Source organism: Gigantopelta aegis, chromosome 1 (genome assembly GCF_016097555.1).
Source record: "Gigantopelta aegis isolate Gae_Host chromosome 1, Gae_host_genome, whole genome shotgun sequence".
Lineage (NCBI taxonomy): Eukaryota > Metazoa > Mollusca > Gastropoda > Neomphalida > Peltospiridae > Gigantopelta > Gigantopelta aegis.
Window position 1 is genome coordinate 34,602,587 of NC_054699.1, and position 22,628 is coordinate 34,625,214.

Below are 22,628 nucleotides of genomic sequence, written 5' to 3' on the forward strand. Positions count from 1 at the left end.
GAGAGAGAGAGAGAGAGAGAGAGAGAGAGAGAGAGAGAGAGAGACAGAGAGAGAGAGACAGAGAGAGAGATGGAGACAGAGACAGAGAGACAGAGAGAGAGTGAGAGACAGAGAGAGAGAGACAGAGAGACAGGAGAGAGAGAGACAGAGAGCAGAGACAGAGAGAGAGAGAGAGAGAGAGAGAGAGAGAGGACACACAGAGAGAGAGGAGAGAGAGAGAGAGAGAGAGAGGGGACACAGAGAGAGGAGACCCGAGAGAGACACAGAGAGATGGAGACAGTGGCGAGAGAGACAGGACAGATGGAGAGAGAAGAGACAAGAGAGAATAGAAGACAGACAGAGAAGGAGAGAGCGAGAGAGAGGGGGCAAGGAGCTAAAAAGAAAGAGAGAGAGAGAGAAAGAGAGAGGCAGAGAGAGAGACAGGAGAAAGGACAACCAGAGAAGAGAAAGGAGAGACAGAGACAGAGACAGAGAGAGATGAGAGGAGTGAGACAGAAAGCGGAGAGAAAGATACGAGACAGACAGACAAAGAGAAGAGAGAGAGAGAGAGAAAGACGAGACAAAGAGGAGAGAAAGAGAGAGACAGAGAAAAGAGAGAGAGAAAAGGAAGCGAGAGGAGAGAGAAAGCAAAGGAGAGAGAGAGAGAGAGAGCAAGCGCGAGAACAAGTACTACTAGAGGGAAAAGGGCAAAAAAACGAAAACCGAAAACGACGGCAAGAGAAAAACATTTTGAAACTTAGCATTGGTCACGAAGTGAATGCTCCTTCAAGCACTTACAGACAGGTGAATCAAAGAAAACAAGCCAAAAGTTTCCACAGAGCAAACCAAAATAAACACCACACCATTAGAAAAGAATTGCGTGCAGACTTGCCACGTTAACGGAACACAGGAAGTTGAGTAAAGGAAGAGAGACAAAGATGGATATTGAGACACAAGTAAATATGCCTCATGAGTTTCCACCTCTAACATACACACATGTAAATATAGATTATGGAGAGATGTCGATACAGTGAGACAATACACACATGGAAATATATATCATGTTTTCTACATTGAACATACACACATGTAAGATATATAGCGTTTTTTTCTAAAGTGACAAACAGAAATGTAAATAATATCATGTTTTCTAAATTAACAGTGTTTTTTCACCTGGACATACCACCGAGGAAATATATATCGTGTTTTCCCCATCTTGAAAATTATCACAGAGAGAGGAGAGAGAGAGAGAGAGAGAGACGAGAAAGAGAGAGAAAAGCGAGAGAGAGAGAGAGAGAGAGAAAGGAGAGAAGAGAAGAAAGAAAGAGAGGACACAGAAAGAGAGACAACGAGAGAGAGAGAGAGAAGAGAGAGAGAGAGAGAGGACGAAGAGACAAGCGTGAGAGACAGAGAGTGCGAGACCGCGCGAGAAGAAAGAGAGAGAAGAAAAGAACGAGAGAGAGAAACAGAAAGAGAGAGCGAGAGAGATAGAAGAGAGAGAGAGGTAGAGAGAGAAAGAAGAGACGAGAGCGAGAAGAGAGAGGAGACAGACAGACAGAAAGAGAGACAGAGAGATAGAGACACACACAGAGAGAGAGACACAGAGAGAGACAGAGAGAGAGAGATGTGCGGCAGAGACAGAGAGACCGAAGACCAGCGAAGAGAGAAGAGGGGGAGATGAGAGAGAGAGAGAGAGAGAGATAGAGAGAGAGACAGAGACAAGAGAGAAGAGAGAGAGAGAGAGGCAGAGAGACAGAGAGAGAGAAAGAGAGTATGAGAGAGACAGAGTGAGAGCAGACAGAGAGAGAGAGAGAGAGAGAGAGAGGATCAGATAGAGAGAGAGAGAGAGAGCAGAGAGACAGACAGACAAGAGACAGAGAGAACAGACAGACAGTACAGACAGACAGAGCAGAGATAGAGAGAGAGAGATCAGAGAGAGGAGAGAGAGAGAGAGAGGAATCATAACCCGGTTTTTCAAGACGCCTATACAAAACATTATACCCCGAGCCGTAGACAGACAGACTATGCTCAGACACGCCTAGAACGGCAAATATTTTTGGGTTGGTCAAATCCTACCCTAACCCCCCCCCCCACCCCACCCCCCAACCCGCCACCCAACCCACCCCCCACCCCCAAAAAACAAAAAACGTTTTTTGGTTTTGTGGTTGTTTGTTTTGTTTGTTGGGTTTTTTTGGCTGTCCTGTTGTTTTGTTTTGTTTTTTGCCTCTCTGTTTGGGTTTTGTTTTTGTTTTTTTGCATGCATGCTGCACGTAATTTCAGATCCATCTCCTTCCTCCTACATCAGCTGATTTCAATCTCAGGGGAAGCTATTATTGAGAGGTTCATTTACATGTAAAGTTAATTCTAGCACCACAACAAAATTATTTTATAGAGGGGGTAATTTTTATTCGGATGGACTCGATGACTACTATAGTACATTGTGCAGTGTACCTCATGGGTGGACTCGGGGACTACTATAGTACATGTGCAGTGTACCTCATGGGTGGACTCGGGGACTACTATAGTACATTGTGCAGTGTACCTCATGGGTGGACTCGGGGACCTACTATACTATAGTACATTGTTGCAGTGTGCACACTTGTACATTGCAGTGTACCTCACCTCATGGGTGGACTCGAGGACTACTATAGTACATTGTGCAGTGTACCTCATGGGTGGACTCGGGGACTACTATAGTACATTGTGCACTCGTGTACCTCGATGGGTGGCAGTGTACAGGGTGGACTCGGGGACTATATAGTACATTGGCAGTGTACCAGGGTCTCGGGGACTACTATAGGGGACTCGGGGACTACTATAGTACATTGTGCAGTGCACCTCATGGGTGGACTCGGGGACTACTATAGTACATTGTGCAGTGTACCTCATGGGTGGGACTCGGGGACTACTATAGTACATTGTGCAGTGTACCTCATGGGTGGACTCGGGTGACTCGAGGACTACTATAGTACATTGTGCAGTGCACCACATGGGTGGACTCGGGGACTACTATAGTACATTGTGCAGTGTACCTCATGGGTGGACTCGGGGACTACTATAGTACATTGTGCAGTGCACCTCATGGGTGGACTCGGGGACTACTATAGTACATTGTGCAGTGTACCTCATGGGTGGACTCGGGGACTACTATAGTACATTGTGCAGTGTGGACCGGGGACTACATAGGTGCAGTGACTCGGGGGACTCGGGGACTACTATAGTACATTGTGCAGTGTACCTCATGGGTGGACTCGGGGACTACTATAGTACATTGTGCAGTGCACCTCATGGGTGGACTCGAGGACTACTATAGTACATTGTGCAGTGCACCTCATGGGTGGACTCGAGGACTACTATAGTACATTGTGCAGTGCACCTCATGGGTGGACTCGAGGACTACTATAGTACATTGTGCAGTGCACCTCGTGGGTGGACTCGGGGACTACTATAGTACATTGTGCAGTGCACCTCGTGGGTGGACTCGGGGACTACTATAGTACATTGTGCAGTGCACCTCATGGGTGGACTCGGGGACTACTATAGTACATTGTGCAGTGTACCTCATGGGTGCAGTGTACCACATGGGTGGACTCGAGGACTACTATAGTACATTGTGCAGTGCACCACATGGGTGGACTCGGGGACTACTATAGTACATTGTGCAGTGTACCTCATGGGTGGACTCGGGGACTACTATAGTACATTGTGCAGTGTACCTCATGGGTGGACTCGGGGACTACTATAGTACATTGTGCAGTGCACCTCATGGGTGGACTCGAGGACTACTATAGTACATTGTGCAGTGTACCTCATGGGTGGACTCGAGGACTACTATAGTACATTGTGCAGTGTACCTCATGGGTGGACTCGAGGACTACTATAGTACATTGTGCAGTGCACCACATGGGTGGACTCGAGGACTACTATAGTACATTGTGCAGTGTACCTCATGGGTGGACTCGGGGACTACTATAGTACATTGTGCAGTGTACCTCATGGGTGGACTCGGGGACTACTATAGTACATTGTGCAGTGCACCTCATGGGTGGACTCGAGGACTACTATAGTACATTGTGCAGTGCACCTCATGGGTGGACTCGAGGACTACTATAGTACATTGTGCAGTGTACCTCATGGGTGGACTCGGGGACTACTATAGTACATTGTGCAGTGCACCACATGGGTGGACTCGAGGACTACTATAGTACATTGTGCAGTGTACCTCATGGGTGGACTCGGGGACTACTATAGTACATTGTGCAGTGCACCACATGGGTGGACTCGAGGACTACTATAGTACATTGTGCAGTGCACCTCATGGGTGGACTCGAGGACTACTATAGTACATTGTGCAGTGCACCACATGGGTGGACTCGAGGACTACTATAGTACATTGTGCAGTGTACCTCATGGGTGGACTCGAGGACTACTATAGTACATTGTGCAGTGCACCTCATGGGTGGACTCGAGGACTACTATAGTACATTGTGCAGTGCACCTCATGGGTGGACTCGGGGACTACTATAGTACATTGTGCAGTGCACCTCATGGGTGGACTCGAGGACTACTATAGTACATTGTGCAGTGTACCTCATGGGTGGACTCGGGGACTACTATAGTACATTGTGCAGTGCACCACATGGCCTAGCAGGGTGGACGGGACGTAGCCCAGTGGTAAATCGCTTGCCTGATGCGCGGTCGGTCTAGGATCGATCCCCGTCGGTGGGATATTTCTCATTCCAGCCAATGCACCACGACTGGTATATCAAAGGCCGTGGTAGTTGCTATCCTGTCTATGGGATGGGACGGGACGTAATTTCAGATCCATCTCCTTCCTCCTACATCAGCTGATTTCAATCTCAGGGGAAGCTATTATTGAGAGGTTCATTTACATGTAAAGTTAATTCTAGCACCACAACAAAATTATTTTATAGAGGGGGTAATTTTTATTCGGATGGACTCGATGACTACTATAGTACATTGTGCAGTGCACCACATGGGTGGACTCGGGGACTACTATAGTACATTGTGCAGTGTACCTCATGGGTGGACTCGGGGACTACTATAGTACATTGTGCAGTGTACCTCATGGGTGGACTCGGGGACTACTATAGTACATTGTGCAGTGCACCTCATGGGTGGACTCGAGGACTACTATAGTACATTGTGCAGTGTACCTCATGGGTGGACTCGGGGACTACTATAGTACATTGTGCAGTGCACCACATGGGTGGACTCGGGGACTACTATAGTACATTGTGCAGTGCACCTCATGGGTGGACTCGGGGACTACTATAGTACATTGTGCAGTGCACCTCATGGGTGGACTCGGGGACTACTATAGTACATTGTGCAGTGCACCTCATGGGTGGACTCGGGGACTACTATAGTACATTGTGCAGTGCACCTCGTGGGTGGACTCGAGGACTACTATAGTACATTGTGCAGTGCACCTCATGGGTGGACTCGGGGACTACTATAGTACATTGTGCAGTGCACCTCATGGGTGGACTCGGGGACTACTATAGTACATTGTGCAGTGTACCTCATGGGTGCAGTGTACCACATGGGTGGACTCGGGGACTACTATAGTACATTGTGCAGTGCACCACATGGGTGGACTCGGGGACTACTATAGTACATTGTGCAGTGTACCTCATGGGTGGACTCGGGGACTACTATAGTACATTGTGCAGTGCACCTCATGGGTGGACTCGGGGACTACTATAGTACATTGTGCAGTGCACCTCATGGGTGGACTCGAGGACTACTATAGTACATTGTGCAGTGTACCTCATGGGTGGACTCGAGGACTACTATAGTACATTGTGCAGTGTACCTCATGGGTGCAGTGCACCTCATGGGTGGACTCGAGGACTACTATAGTACATTGTGCAGTGTACCTCATGGGTGGACTCGGGGACTACTATAGTACATTGTGCAGTGCACCACATGGGTGGACTCGGGGACTACTATAGTACATTGTGCAGTGCACCACATGGCCTAGCAGGGTGGACGGGACGTAGCCCAGTGGTAAATCGCTTGCCTGATGCGCGGTCGGTCTAGGATCGATCCCCGTCGGTGGGATATTTCTCATTCCAGCCAATGCACCACGACTGGTATATCAAAGGCCGTGGTAGTTGCTATCCTGTCTATGGGATGGTGCATATAAAAGATCAGGCGAGAGCCTCCCCCACCCAAACCCCCAAAACCTACTGCTGGTAATAACTTGGCCCTTTATAAGGACCCTATGGGCAACCTAGGAAGACACCACAGCATCGTAAAGGTCTAAAATTAACGAGCTACTCTCGATTCACTAATATCAAAACCTATATTAGCTCGGCCATTTACCTTTCGACCGACCGTTCGAAATTGCGCCAAATTCCCTCAATCAAAATTGCGCACCCTTTTCTCTTTGGCATTTAACTGCTCCATTCAAATTCCATAGCACCACCACCACCCACATCCGCCTGCTACCGATTTGATCGGGCTGCTGGTGCTCCCTTGCATCTGCCAGAGCAGGCGGTCCCTCCTCTCCCCTCCCCCCACCTTTCCTGTCATGGACGGAGGAGCAGGCCATGACCGGCTCTTGTGCCCACGACAGGCGTGCGCTACAACAGCTTGTTCTGAATGTGCACGTAAAACCCTATGACATGACATGACATTTACCACTGGTCTACGTCCCGCCTAGCTGGCACACTGACTGACACTAATTCAAATTAAATGACAGAAATTTATTGGCGAGATGAAATAACATTTTATGACAACAAACACTATCAAATGGTAGGACTGTGGAATTTAAAGTTGTGTACACCTCGAACTTCGACCCGCTACGATTCTATTTGGTGCACTGGTATCAATGGCTGCAACATGTTTCTTTTCATGTGTACGCCGGATATTTCGCCAGTATTGGAAACAAAAATTGTTTGGTAGAGAGAGGACGGAGGGTGTGTGTGTGGGGGGGGGGGGGGGGGGGGGGGGATGGGGTTGTTAGAGTACCATTTTAAATGCATTTTTTCGTGACTTTTTATAAATTCACCATCTCAGTATACAATATAATTTGGCATGAAAATGCGTCTTTGAACATCTTCATTTGAAAATGGTCCAGAGAGCATGCCCCCAAACCTTCCTACAGATGTCACTGCCTTTTTAGAATTTTGTCCCCCCCCCCCCCCCCCCCCCCACAAAATTCTGGATCCGCCCCTGATGTTACCGTCAGTGGAAGCGTGCAAAAAATTAATACCAATAATCGGAATACAAAAGTATTTAAATCACAAATCCGTAAAGGGATTTTGTCTTTACAAATAATCCGATATGGACTCAAGATTTAGCACGGAGAGATTCGCGTCATACACTACGATACAGGTAAACTGGTTTATCATAACAATGGCACACTAGCCAATAAAACAACAGCGTTTTTAATATCACATACTTTCAGAATGTTGGTAATTTGTTAAATTAGGTGTAACTTAATCAGGTCAGGGGATTTCTTTTATGTACACCTAGCCAAAACAAATAAACATGGCTATATTTTTTATCGGTGACGCAGGACATTAGGCTATATAATGTTTACTGCGTATGAAACCAAAACGAGTGTGTTACAATGTCCTGTCGCCGGTAATCCTATATACGACGCCCAGCTCCACTCCCCCCCACCCCCCAAATATATGAGTTAATACAGGCACAGCGAAGCAAGGGGGGGGGGCCAATAATTCTGAATAAAACATATTATTGGTAGTAAATCGTAAGACAGAGATTAATTTTACTTGTAGAATGCAGGAAATTGCATTTAAGAACATCTAGTTTTCAAACTTTTACGGGGGAGCATACCCCCGAACCCCCTAGAAACTTTGCTTTGCGCCCTCGATCTCAGTCAGCCCCCCCCCCCCCCCCAAATATCTACTTACTTTCGCCGTGCCTGTAACATTTACTATTTTATTTGAGCTAATTCACCGTTATTTTGTTTGGAAAATAATAAATATATTTTGCTTTTTAACAAACATTTTACTTTTTTTTTTAAAAGAGTTATAGTTAAACAGAAAAAAAGACAACAATAAATAATTATAGTATGCAAAATCAGGATTATGAATGAAGATTCTGAAATAAGATTCTGAATTGAATAATAGCCAATCAAAAAAAAAAAAAAAAATCACGAATAAATAAACAAAAACACATTAAAAAAACACCTCATTTACTGTCATTTGTTTTATTATCATACTATATTTACCTTTTTAAAAAAAAAAAAAAAATAATAATGATCCTAAAAATAAATAATATTTCTACCAATGTGCCGTTTGTCGTGTCTCTAACTATAATGCAACTCGATCTATAGCACCAGTTTGATCACGACTCGACCGCTGGCAAAGAAGACAATAATACCGTATGTCAAGAAATGAGTATTTTTGTGAACAAAGGCTATAATATTAATAAGTAATATTCCACGTTTAATCTATCAATAATTGAACACTATTTAACAATGGGGTGGGATGTGGAAGTATATGCCAACTATATTTTTAGCGCATTGCATGGCGGTAGAGGGAACCTACGTCATATGCTAGTATTCATGCGTAACTTGAATAACGATTAGGATAATAGATGTCTGGAATTAAAGTTAAGTATAAAGTTTACCTAATAAAAATGTTGTATTAAGCTTGATATTATACAATACAGAAAATATTAACCTCATGCGTTTCAGTATCGTCATATCATATAATAGGATTAACACAACAATGTGTTTTACTCGGTTATATAAGTCATTGACGATATACCGAAACACACCTGTAATAACCTTTACGTACCACTGTGCGTGTTCGTGCGTGCGTGCGTGCGTGTGTATTACGGATGGATAAATGGACGAATGAAACGAATGAATGAATGACAAAATGAATGAATGAATGAATGAATGCACTTGGCAAAAAGGTAGCATTATAAACCATTAATACTGAAAGAAAGATGGTTTATTTGACTACGCACAACACATACTGACCTTTACGTACCACTATGCGTGTTCGTGCATGCGTGCGTGTGTATTACGGATGGATGGATGGACGAATGAAATGAATGAACGAATGACAAAATGAATGGATGAATGAATGCACTTGGCAAAAAGGGAGCAATATAAATTATTAACACTGAAAGAAAGAAATGGTTTATTTGACTACGCACAACACATTTTGACTACGGTTATATGGCGTTAAGGACCATCCAGATAATAAGAGAGGAAACCCGCTCCTGCCAATTCATGAGCTGCTTTTTTTCGATAAGCTACAAGGAATCTTTTATATGCATCTTCCCACAGACAGGATAGTACATACCATTGTTACACTAACTGTGGAGCACTGGCTGGAACGAGAAATTGCCTAATGGGCCCCACCGTTGAGGTTGCGTTAACACTGGGCTACACCCTGTTCTTTATTAATATTGCTGCAAACGTACTTTATTTTCTACTCGGAAAGAATACCATCGATAGTAAAATCTTCTAAATACATTTTTTTAAAACGACACCCCAGATTAATGAACTAAACTCGCTAAACAGAACAAACGTAATTTCAACAATTTCAATGCCAAACATACCCACCAAAACACCCACACCCACACACACGCACACAGACAGACACACACAGAGAGAGAGAGAGAGAGAGAGAGAGAGAGAGAGAGAGAGAGAGAGAGAGAGAGAGAGAGAGAGAGAGAGAGAGATGGAGACAGAGACAGAGAGACAGAGAGAGAGAGAGAGAGAGAGAGAGAGAGAGATGATCTTTTTGTCGCTGTCTCTCAGCTCGCTCTTCCCCTCTCTCTCTCTCTCTCTCTCTCTCTCTCTCTCTCTCTCTCTCTCTCTCTCTCTCTCTCTCTCTCTCTCTCTCTCTCTCTCTCTCTCTCTCTCTCTCTCTCTCTCCCTTATCTTCTCTCAGCTATAAACAAATCTTTGCAATATTGAACCTACCTGCACGGAGGTAACTTCCTCGACTCCTGCACGAGTTAGTAAATCATACAGATTGGCGTCTGTCCCAAACACGCACCAGCGACGATAGCAGGGCGTCACGGCTGTGAAAACCGGCATTAAACCACTGGCGAGATACACGGCGGCGCGTTTAATAGCCACGCGTCTCCTTGTGGCTGTTTGGCCGCCCCCGTCCAGTTCTAAACAGAGATCGTTGGTCCACACGCCTGACCCTTAGCCGGCGGGCACATTTAATTAGATCTTGATTCGCTTCCAAGCATTGTGCGAGCCGATTTGGTTAGTTATTGTGTTGACATTTCAGCACTGCCCACTGCACCCCAGGGGAAAGGGGGGCGATGATCGTAAAAATGAGTAGAGATTGAGTGGAGTCTGTGTACACATAACGCTATATATATGTGTGTGCTTGGGCTAAACATGTTAATAGTGCGAACGCAATCATAAAGGTTGTCTTGCACTAGAGAAAGAAAAAAAAGAAAAAAAGAAATGTTTTATTTAACGACGCACTCAACAGATTTTAAATCCGGTTATATGACGGTTTTAACATTACAATATTAAATGACACGCGACACGCCGTTTTCTTGTAAGGTGCCACCTTTTGTATGTACCGGGAAAGTGAATATAAAAGATCCCTTGCTGCTAATGGAAAAATGTAGCCAGTTTCCTCTGAAGACTACGAGTCAAAATTACCAAATCTTTGACATCCAACAGCCGATATTAAATAAACCAAGGTGCTCTAGTGGTGTTATTAAACAAAACAAACGTTTAACTTTAGTACAGCAGGTTTGACATCCAATAGCCGATATTAAATAAACCATGGTGCTCTAGTGGTGTTATTAAACAAAACAAACGTTTAACTTTAGTACAGCAGGTTTGACATCCAATAGCCGATATTAAATAAACCAAGGTGCTCTAGTGGTGTCATTAAACAAAACAAAATTTAACTTTAGTACAGCAGAAGAACAAAACACCGAATTTTCCAGATAACTTGCGTGCTGTCAACATTGATCTGTGGGGAATAGTGCTGGAGAATGACTAAGTATATACCTTCAATACCACCTGCTTCAGGATAATCCTCAGAATCTTCTGGCCAATGGTTATATCTAACCTGAAACCGCATGTCCATTGCCAACAAGAAGACAATCTACGCCATTTTATCTGACCTGAAACCGCATGTCAAAAGAAGAAGGGGCGGGGTTGCCAACAAGAAGACAATTAGCTCAATCGGTCGAGTGCTCGCGTCTCAGGATCGAACCACCTCGATGGATCAATGGATTGGGGTTTTTTCTCGTTCCAGCCAGTGCACCACAACTGGTAAAATGCCATGGTATGTGCTTTCCTGTATGTGAGAAGGTGCATATAAAAGATCCCTTGCTGCATTAGAAAAAAAATGTAGCGGGTTTCCTCTGATGACTACGAGTCATAATTAACAAATGTTTGTCATCTAATAGCCGATGATTAATAAATCAATGTGCTCTAGTGGTGTCGTTAAACAAAACAAACTTCTACTTTACTGAAGGAAGACACTGTCGTGTGGGCAATCAGGTTGACTATATAGAAACAGATGTTGTAGGTAAACCAGTATTAGATATTTTATCGGAATTTATGATGTATGACGCTGACAGGGCGATGAAGAAACGTGTAACCGAAGACGCCACCGTTAATTCTTTTGGTAGAAAATTAATAACGTTGTGTAAAACTACAGGTTTACGCATAAGCAATGGTCGTTTGCCAGGTGACGAATGTGGCCGTTTTACTTTTTACAACCATTTAGGTTCAAGTGTAATAGATTACGTTCTTGAACACAAAGATAACGTGGATACAATTTCTGAACTGCATGTGTGCGATTTTAATGAGTGGTCAGATCATGCACCAAAAACGTTTACTATGAACTGTAAACAACTTCATGACTGCGGTCCTATTGTTGATGACGTATCAGTTTCTACATCTTACGTATGGAGCGCTGATAAATTAGAGGAAATGAAGCGAAAACTGTATGAGAAATCCAGCGACATGCATGAGTGTATTGACAACATGCAGTCATCCGAAACGTCTGTCAGCGAAGGGCTTGTGGACTTTACATCTCTAATTAATGACATTTTTGAGCCATACTGTTTGAAAACATCCAAGCTGTTCCATAGCCATACACACGTGAAATCTGTTCACACTAATAAGCCATGGTTTGATGATAGATGCAGAACATTACACAATGGTTATCGAAATTCTTTGCATGTTTTTAATACTGAACGTAATGTAAACAATAGGCAAGCTTTAGTTTTAGCTAAACGTATATACAAGACTTATGAGCGTAGAGTTAAAAGAAATTACTTGAGATTTGAAGGCAATAGGATTGGTTTCCTAAGAAAATGTAATCCTCGGCAGTTCTTTAGTTTATTTAAAAAGCGCAAACGTGAACCGAAAACAGATTTATCTCTGGATGATTTTTTAAAACATTTTAAAGATTTAGCCAGTAACACAGACGACCCTCCAGATGCTGCAGAAGAACACGACGAGGGCACTTACGCAGAGCGCGACTGCCCAATCACTGAAGAAGAGGTTCACACAGTAATACGACATTTAAAATCACGAAAATCACCAGGAAAAGACCATTTACTTAATGAATATTTATTACGTTCCAAGATGTATTTGTTCCTTTTTTGACTCGAATTTTTAATGTTATATTTGATAGTGGGATATTTCCTTCAAGTTGGTCGGAAGGTATTGTAATTCCTCTATATAAGAAAGGTAACGTAAATGATACAAATAATTACAGAGGTATTACACTTGTCAGCTCTCTGGAAAAAGTTTTCACTGCAATTTTAAATAATAGATTGTTAAAGTGGTCAGACGAAAACGATGTTATTACAGATGCCCAGTTTGGTTTTAAACCAGGCTACGGCACAACTGATGCGATTTTTGCACTCCATGCTGTTATTATGAAAATGTTGGCGAGTAAAAAGAAATTGTATTGCTGTTTTGTAGACTATAGAAAAGCGTTTGATAGTGTAAATCGATGTAAATTATTATTTAAGTTAGCACGTTCCGGTATTACCGGCAAACTCTATAATATTATAAAATCGATGTATGACGGTTTGAAGACATGTGTTAAGTATCAGTCTCAGTTTTCAGACTATTTTAATTGTAATACTGGACTAATGCAAGGTGAAGCGTTATCACCATTTTTGTTTTCTATGTATATTAATGATTTTGAAAATGAGCTAATTAGTGGCTTATGTGAGCCAATGTATTTACACGATATTTCGTTGTTTCTTGTAATGTATGCTGATGACACTGTTCTTTTATCAGAGACAGTAGAAGGTCTTCAGAAGATGCTTGATGTGCTCTATGCATATAGTACAAAATGGAACATCAGTGTTAATATAGATAAAACAAAAATTGTTGTATTCAAAAATAGAGGTAAAATAACTGTTAAAGAATCATGGATATATAACGATGACCTAATTGAAATTGTTGATTGTTTTAATTACCTTGGATTGACATTGAATTTTAATGGAAAGTTTACTATATCACAAAGGGTAATTGCTTCACAGGGCAGAAAATGTATGAATCACATTTCAAGAATATGTAATAATCTATGCCTTAATAAGGACACGAAGTTGCACGTTTTCGATACCTATGTTTCTAGTGTTTTAAATTATGGATGCGAAATATGGGGTTTTCATCCTGCTCATGATATTGAACATGTACATATGGATTCTTATAAACGAATTTTGAATGTCAAGAAATGCACCACAAATGTAGTTGTTTTGACAGAACTTGGAAGAGTTCCTTTAAGTATTATGCGAAAAATTAGAATAGTTAAATATTGGTTGAAATTACTACAAACCAGAAATTGTATCTTAAAATCGTTATATGAAGATATGTTAGAACACATGAATCCCTCTAATTGGCTATACCAGGTAAGATATTTACTACTATCAATAGGTTTCGGAGATGTTTGGTGTAGTCAGCATGTAGATAGTGCTAACTCATTTTTAAAATGTTTAGAAATACGTCTAACGGACCAGTTTATTCAAGAGAAAGATGCTACAATAGACAAATCTCCAAAATGTACATTATATAAACTGCTGATAGACACTTTTTGTTTGCAATATTATCTTAGAATATCAATTCCTGAATGTTATGCCACGCTTATTACAAAATTTCGTGTATCTTCCCATCAATTGCTCATTGAACAAGGAAGATATTATGGTATAGAAAGATCGGAAAGAAAATGTAAATTGTGCAATAAGGACGATATAGAAGACGAATATCATTTTATTCTGATATGTCCATTGTATACAGGTTTACGAATTACTTACATAAAAAAATATTATTGGTTCAAACCATCTATGTTTAAAATTGTACAATTATTATCAGTTCAAAACAGAAAAGAACTATGTAATCTCGGTAAATTTCTCAAACATGCAACCTTTTTACGTTCTAAGCATATATAACTGTCCATCCTCCAATTACACAATCACCCATTGTATATATACTACTCAAAAGAATTTATGGGTCAAACATTTATAACCAAATAAGTTTCAGAGTGTATTAGATTGATGATGTAAACTACACCAAAAATTTAATTTATTGTTCCATATTTACAAAAACCCACAAATAAACGTCACTGTATACAAGAAAGTCACATGACATGCTGTCAAAGTTGAAGGTTGTCAAACATGGATTTTACACATTAGAACATTCGTTTAATAGTGTGTGAATCCACCCCTGGCGCGAATACACTCGACACATCGTTGCCTCATGCTGTTGATCAGACGTCTGAAGAACTCTTGGGGAATGGCCTGCCACTCTGCCATAAGAAGTTGACCCAGATCATGAAGGTTGGCCGGAGGGGCGTGGTTATCCCGAACTCTCCTGCCTAATTCGTCCCAGGCGTGCTCTATTGGGGCCAAGTCAGGCGAATATGCTGGCCAATCCATCCTGGCGATACCTTGTTGTCTGAGAAGGTCCGTTACCACCCTGGCGTCGTGGGGTCTGACATTGTTATCCTGCAGAACTGCCCCGCCGCCAATCTGCTGAAGGCCTGGGAGAACCAATGGCCGGATAATCTCATTCAGATAGCGGATTCCATTCAGATTGCCATCCACCACATAGAGGGGGGTCCTGTGGTGGATAGAGATGCCGCCCCACACCATGACGCTGCCACCACCGAACCGGTGACGTTGTCTAACGTTAACGTCAGCGAAGCGCTCCCCAGGACATCTGTAGACACGAACCCGACCGTCGTTGAACTGGAGACTAAACCTGGACTCATCAGTGAACATCACTCGACCCCACTGAACATGTTGCCACCGCAGATGAAGTGTGCACCAGTGACGTCTGGCCGTTCTGTGACGTGGTAGGAGTGGTGGTCGAACAGCCTGGCGACGGCAGGGTAGATTATTGGCTCTCAGACGATTGCGTATGGTTTGATCAGACACTCGAGTTCCAGTCGCAGTCCGCAGATTGTCACGTAATCGGCGTGCAGTAGTTGTGCGTTGACGTAGAGCCATATTGGTGATGTAGCGGTCCTCTCTATTTGTAGTGCTTCGGGGTCTTCCCGAACGTGGACGATTTCGAACAGAATTCGTTGCTTGGTACCGTTGCCACAGTCGGCCAACGACACTCTGACTGACACCAAGTCTCAGAGCAACATTTCTTTGCGTATTGCCATCCTGAAGCCAAGCAATAGCCCTTCCTCGATCTTCGATAGTCAGTTGACGTCGTACCATTGTCGAATTTGGAGTGTGCACCGTACACGAACGCAAGCTCCAATTATACGGAAATTCAGCATTGGGAACATGGAATACACATGCAAAGCGTGCAAATGAAGCGCTTTGTGAAAAAGCAAGTTATGGGCACTTAGCAGACCTTTCGCTTTCGCCCTAATTTACGTGCAAATGTAAGCATGTTTTCGCCATTAGAACTAGTCGACAGTGTCAATGACAGTGGATTTTAATTCATTTATGGGTTGCTTAGACCCACTTTTGTCAAAATGGAACAATACCATGCGTGGCATTATGGTCTAGCTAATATAATTGACATTCAGAAAATAATGTCGAAAATATCGTCTGACCCTTAAGTTCTTTTGAGTAGTATATTATCTGTTTGTATCATTGTTTATTGAATGTATATGTATATGCCTATGAGCCGTAAGGCTTAAAGCTAATAAACTATACTATTGGTAGATTGGACATGTCAGCCGCATAGTTGGTGACGCCATCAACAAAACAGCAATATGGTGGACATCAGAAGGGAAAAGGACACGTGGGCTCCCAAAGAAAACACCAAGAACGGAAGAGGCATAGCTAAAAGGAAATGACCCACTGTCGCTGGACCAAACAGCGAACGGCAGGAGACAGACAGGAACTTCGTCCCTGTCCTAAAAGCCAGAGGGCGTAATGGCTAGTAAGTAAGTACAATTGAGAGCTCGGCCAAAGATGAAAGTCATTACAGCAATTTAGACCCTAAGAAAATAAACATGTTTTTTTTTTAGGGCCGGCCAAAACATTTCATGTGCTATATATTCATGGAATTTGTCAGTCTCTAGTCTTCAATATCTTCAGCTGGATCGATGGATGGCATTCAATTTAACTTGCTTTTCTTTCTTACATCCACTTAAAGAGTTCAAGCACGCTGTTTTTGGTACACATCTCAGCAATGTGGACTGTCGGTCCAGGACGACGGGACAATGATTTGTTTCTAGGAGAGATAAGTCTTGGTAATGACCCCACACATGGGTGGTATCTATATAGCATGCCGTTTTAAAGAAATCAACGTTCAGTACGACAGGATTGCTATCTTATTACGTCGTAACAAGTCTGATAAGTTCGCTGTCGGCAGCTAGACGGTTGCGTTGTACAAAGACAGCGAACTTGTCGTCGACAAATCATGGCATAATGTTAAAGATAGAGTCAACTCAAACAAGAGCCTTATGTGTTGGAAAGATGCATACCCGGACCACCAACACATACTGACACTTTAACAAATGAAAAACGCGTAATTTTAGAGTTAATAAAAAACCATGATTATTCCTGCTAATTGGGGGCAGCCATTTTGTTTCGTTTTTGTGACGTCCGGTGGTATAGCTTGGGGTGAAGTGACGTCAGCTCCGTCCATCTTCTCTATGCACAGTGTAAACAAACGCACTAATTTACGACAAGGCGCTTCGCTTTCATCAACCTGACTTGTAAAACAACATAAATGACTTGATAGTATAATAAACTATTTAAATAAATTTATTTCAGGTTACATCAATAGAACGAAATGGAGTTATAGTATTTTTCTTTTTAAAAAAAATATTAAGAAAAAATGCATACTATTAGGCCTATTGGTAGGGAACGTTCGAGCAAAAACTACCACTCACGATACCCAAGTGATACTTTTCTTTTCTTTGGGAAGACGTAATTGGTCAGTTTTGTGATTTTAGATGGGAAAGTCTACTTAATCAAGGGTTTTACAGAATTACTTACAGTAATAAAGCAGGCCGGTTGGTAATGTCCATTACGATTTGAGGTGTATCCGTGCTGTTATCACACAATACCCTGTGATCTTCATAAAAGAGGCACGTAGTGTGTCTAGACACTGTCTGGGGACCGTCTGAATATACACCTGCCAATCAGGAACCACAGAAAGACCACGAAACGAAAAGACCAATTAACCAAGAAAACACTCCGATTATTGTTTCAGTACGTGGGTTAATTTATGTACGAAACATAATACAGTTATTTCAACACTTTGACAATGGTGGTTTATTTTGTATTGAAAAATAATATATAATTGGTACTGGCTTACTAGGATGGATATAATTACAGAACATTGCGATGCATCTGCAAAAATTAGGTATGTTTTGTTTCTTCAGTTCGAAGACTAATTCCTGACGTGACACGTTAGGTATTACGTAACCACCAGCTCGCCAGAGGGCGTATTCACTGGGATGGTACAAAATGGCTGCGCCCGTTATATATAATAGCCGTTACATTTAACCGTGTTATTAATTAACTATACGATTATACTTGTTGATATTAAGCAATAATGTGCATTATATATCGTTGAATATGCATACTAGGCCAAATGCCTTAATTGTGCCCTCCTTTAAGGAGTCTTGGCTTGAGCTGAATGCGACCAATTCCGTCGGTCGGCAACTTAAGACTCTCCAATAAAATGTGTTAATATTTTTATGGGGATATAGTTGAAAGTATAATGTTTACATTTTAAATTAAAAGTTAATAAATAATGTTTGCGGAAATCTGTTATTATGTAACTGTGATGTAGCATCGTTAAGTCTGATGTCGTGAGAGCCTTTGTGTACGTGTAAATGTGTTATTATGTAATTTTGATGTAGCATCGTTAAGTCCGATGTCGTGAGAGCCTTTGTGTACGTGTAAATGTGTTATTATGTAATTGTGATGTAGCATCGTTAAGTCCGATGTCGTGAGAGCCTTTGTGTACGTGTAAATGTGTTATTATGTAATTGTGATGTAGCATCGTTAAGTCCGATGTCGTGAGAGCCTTTGTGTACGTGTAAATGTCGGCAACTAGACAGGGCCGTCAGAGATAAATGTGTGCTTGAGAAGAAGTTTGTTTTGTTTAACGACACAACTAGAGCACACTGATTTATTAATCATCGGCTACTGAATGTCAAACATTTGGTAATTCTGACCCGTAGTCATCAGAGGAAACCCGCTACATTTTTCTAATGCAGCAAAGGATCTTGTATATTCACCACCCCACAGACAGAATAGCACATACCACATACCATGACATGTGGAGGAAGCCCCCAACCCTCAGCTCTGCCAATGAAAGCACTTGGATGTTTTCTGTATCAGTTTTAATCAGCTTTGCTTGAAAGCCGAAAGCAAACTTTAAGTTAAATGAATTTAAGCAATTTTTTTTTTTTCATGACAAAAAGGGAAAAAGGAGGAAGAAGAGGAAGAGTATTGAAGGATTACTGGAGTATTTTTAGACTAATTGGTGCACACCCTGGCCGCTATTTTCACACACTGCATCGATTATACTTATCAAATGAAAACAGCACACATCAGATTACTAACGCTTTGGCTGCCCGCGCGCCGCCTCGCATTGGATTTCCCTTAAGTGTTTACGTCATGGTCGTCTCGCGCTCTAAGCGCGTGCAGATGTTAGCCAATCAATGACGAGGGAATTTTTTCTTCCGTTTAATAATCACAAAACACGTGCCAAGAACCGCGCTTTTAACTCAACCGAAATATTTTACCAGATCCAATAAAAGAAATGATCACATTTCAATATGTTTTGGTTTTTTAAAATTTATTTATACAATATCTTTCTTTCTTTTTCACGACATCTTCTTCTTACTTTTATTTATTTATTTACTTACTTACTTACTTACTTACTTACTTACTTACTTATTAATTCATTCATTCATTTTATTCATTTATATGGTTCATATTTTCGACACCTCATAAGTACCTCCAGGGCCAGAGTAGGTTTCAGTGTCTGATTTAATTTTCAAAGTGACAAGCATTCTTTTATTTAAACACATTTACTAAATTAAAAAACTTTTTAGTCTTGGTATATTTTATGGTGGCACAACCGCCCCTCACCCTCTTGTCACCGATCAACCCCACCCGCACTAGATACGACCCTGCCGGTGAATCGTGTGGTACTTAACTCAGCACATTTTATTTACGGTTATATGACGACGGACATATGGTTAAGAACCACACAGATATTGAAGGAGGAAACCCGCTGTCGCCACTTCATGGGCTACTCTTTTTCACCATCCCATAGACAGAATAGCACACACTACGGCCTCTGATGTACCAGTCGTGGTGCACTGGCTGGAGCGAGAAATATCTCAATGGGCCCACTGACGGGGATCGATCCCAAACTAAGCGCACATCGAGCGAGCGCTTTACCAATGGGCTACGTCTCGCCCTCCTGTTTATAGAAACCTATCTCTATGAGTTACTCCCACATCAGTATGTCGGTTAACCCATCTCTATGAGTTACTCCCACATCAGTACGTCGGTTAACCCATCTCTATGAGTTACTCCCACATCAGTACGTCGGTTAACCCATCTCTATGAGTTACTCCCACATCAGTACGTCGGTTAACCCATCTCTATGAGTTACTCCCACATCAGTACGTCGGTTAACCCATCTCTATGAGTTACTCCCACATCAGTACGTCGGTTAACCCATCTCTATGAGTTACTCCCACATCAGTACGTCGGTTAACCCATCTCTATTTTCTGGGTTCACGTTCTAAAGAAGTGTAATAAAAGAATAACACAACAGAAGCGGAAACCAGCATCTGTTGTACATGTCAATCAGTCGAACTAATATAAGGCCAGTTGAAAATAAAGACGCGGTAGCAACGCGATAATTTCAGTCGTTCGCGTCACTTCAGAAATTGTGGGGAAAATAACCAACGTTTCAAACTGTATTTAATACGGTATATAGATCGGAATACCTCGTGCATTTTCGTCAAAATTCACGATTTCGTTCGGTTCTGTAGTCCGTCCGATCATTCTATAAAAATGTTGGTGGTTTTTTTGGGTTTTTTTAAAAATAATTTTAGTTTGGTTTCACGTAAGAAGAAAAGTCAAAGTGTTTTGAAAATAACACCACTAGAGCACATTAATCATCGGCTATTGAATTTCATACATTTGGTAATTTTGGACAAGTAGTCATAGAGGAAACATTTTCTCATTAACAGGGAAATATATGCGTTTTCCCACTCAGTACAGCACATACCACGGCCTTTGATATACCAGTCGTGGGGCACAAGTTGGGACTGGAAAAATAAAATAGGAGAATTGGTTCATTGAGGTGATTCGATCCTACGACGTAAGCAATAGACAGATTAATGAGGTGTGTGCCCATGGCATTGTAACTGAACATAGGCGAAACGTTGCCCAGAAGTAAAGCGCTCTCATTATGCGCGGTCGGTCAAGGATCGATCCCCGTCGGTGCGCCCATTTCTCGTTTTAGCCTGTTCTTCACACCCGATTAACAAAGGCTGTGATATGTATTATCATGTCATATATATATATATATATATATATATATATATATATATATATATATATATATATATATATATAAAGTAGGCCATATAATGGCGATATTGGGTTTCTTCCCTTAATATCTCTATGGTTCTTATATACGATGTATTGAGTGCGTCGTTAAATAAAACTTTTTTTTCTTTCTTAAGCATGTTTTCTATTATTAAGTCTAATGGCGATCCTGAACCACAAATCCTTCTTTCCACCCTATCACTTTCAACCCACTATTTACACCGCCATATTTTCCTTTTGTTTGTTTGTTTCGTTCTTTCGTTCTTTTTTCCTTCCGTCGTTTTTTCTTTCTTTCTTTCTTTTTTTATCTATCTTTTTTTTCTTCTTTTCTTTAATTCAGTCCTGTTTGACATCCCAACTGGTTGTGATTCTACACAGATAAGCCTGGCTGTTGAAATCTCTCGTGCTCGCACACTCGTTGTGTATTTGTTAAACTGTCAGGTGTTACTCATCGAAACAACCGAGAGATATATATAAACACTATCCAATCTCGCATTGTGTGTTACAAGCAATGAACCTGTATGTTAAACCTTGGTTTGTTTATGATGATGCAATCTATTTTTGTACCTACATTCAGATAAAGCAGCAATATCGACTGTAGTTTTCAAGCTACAATCGCTCGAGAGCGGGACGTAGAACAGTGGTAAAGCGCTCGCTTGATGCGCGGTTGGATCGATCCCCGTCGGTGGGCCCATTGGGCTATTTCTCGTTCCAGTTAGTGTACCACAACTGTTATATCAAAAACCGTTGTATGTGCTATTCTCTCTCTCTCTCTCTCTCTCTCTCTCTCTCTCTCTCTCTCTCTCTCTCTCTCTCTCTCTCTCTCTCTCTCTCTCTCTGTGTGTGTCTCTCTCTCACACACACACACACACACACACATGACCACATAACACACACATATAACACACAGACACATACATATACACACACACACACACACACACACACTCAAAACACACGCTTTATCCAACCCACGAGATTCTATCCCAATCTGTAACTTTTAACAAATAACCGTACCACCATCTCACCATCTCGCCATATTGTCGTTCCAGCCAGTGCACCACGACTGATATATCAAAGGCCGTGGTATGTGTTATCCTGTCTGTGCCTATAAAAGATCCCTTGCTACTAATGGAATAAATGTAGCGGGTTTCCACTCTAAGACTATATGCCAAAATTACCAAATGTTTGACTTCCAATAGCCGTTGAGTAATAAAGCAATGTGCTCTAGTGGTGTCGTGAAACAAAACAAACTATCGCTCTTCTTCACACTTAGTAAATGTTACTAACACAGCAGTCGCTGAAGGGTGCATACCACCAAATCAGATCTAAATACGACAATATTAACACATGCGAGTTTAATTAACACGGGAGGTTTAGCTCAAGTTTCAGTTGTAACAGAAAGCGTCGTTGGGCGTCATAGTTTCACAAATTGTTCAGTAGTAGTTTAGTTGGGCCCCACACACGTTTCAAGCGCAATAATAGCTGGCCCATTATCATAAGTTCATATCATTTCAACTTATTTTCGTGCTCATATCCAATTAAGGTGCAAGCACGCTGTCATGGACACACACACACACACACACACACACACACACACACACCTCAGCTATCTGGGTTGTCTGTTC

At 41.9% G+C, this 22,628-nt stretch overlaps 1 protein-coding gene across 2 annotated transcripts in view; it reads right to left on the minus strand.

The window, feature by feature from the left end:
* The window catches only part of LOC121374141 (acetylcholinesterase-like), an 81,895-nt gene that overhangs the window by 47,950 nt on the left and 11,317 nt on the right, over nt 1-22,628 (minus strand). The window contains exon 1 of one of the 2 annotated variants that reach the window (XM_041501106.1): nt 9,920-10,259. The exons of the other annotated variant lie outside the window; for it this stretch is intronic. The gene's annotated coding sequence lies outside the window, so the exon portion shown is untranslated. Of the gene's footprint in view, nt 1-9,919; nt 10,260-22,628 lie in introns of those variants that run through there. 2 annotated transcript variants of the gene reach the window in all.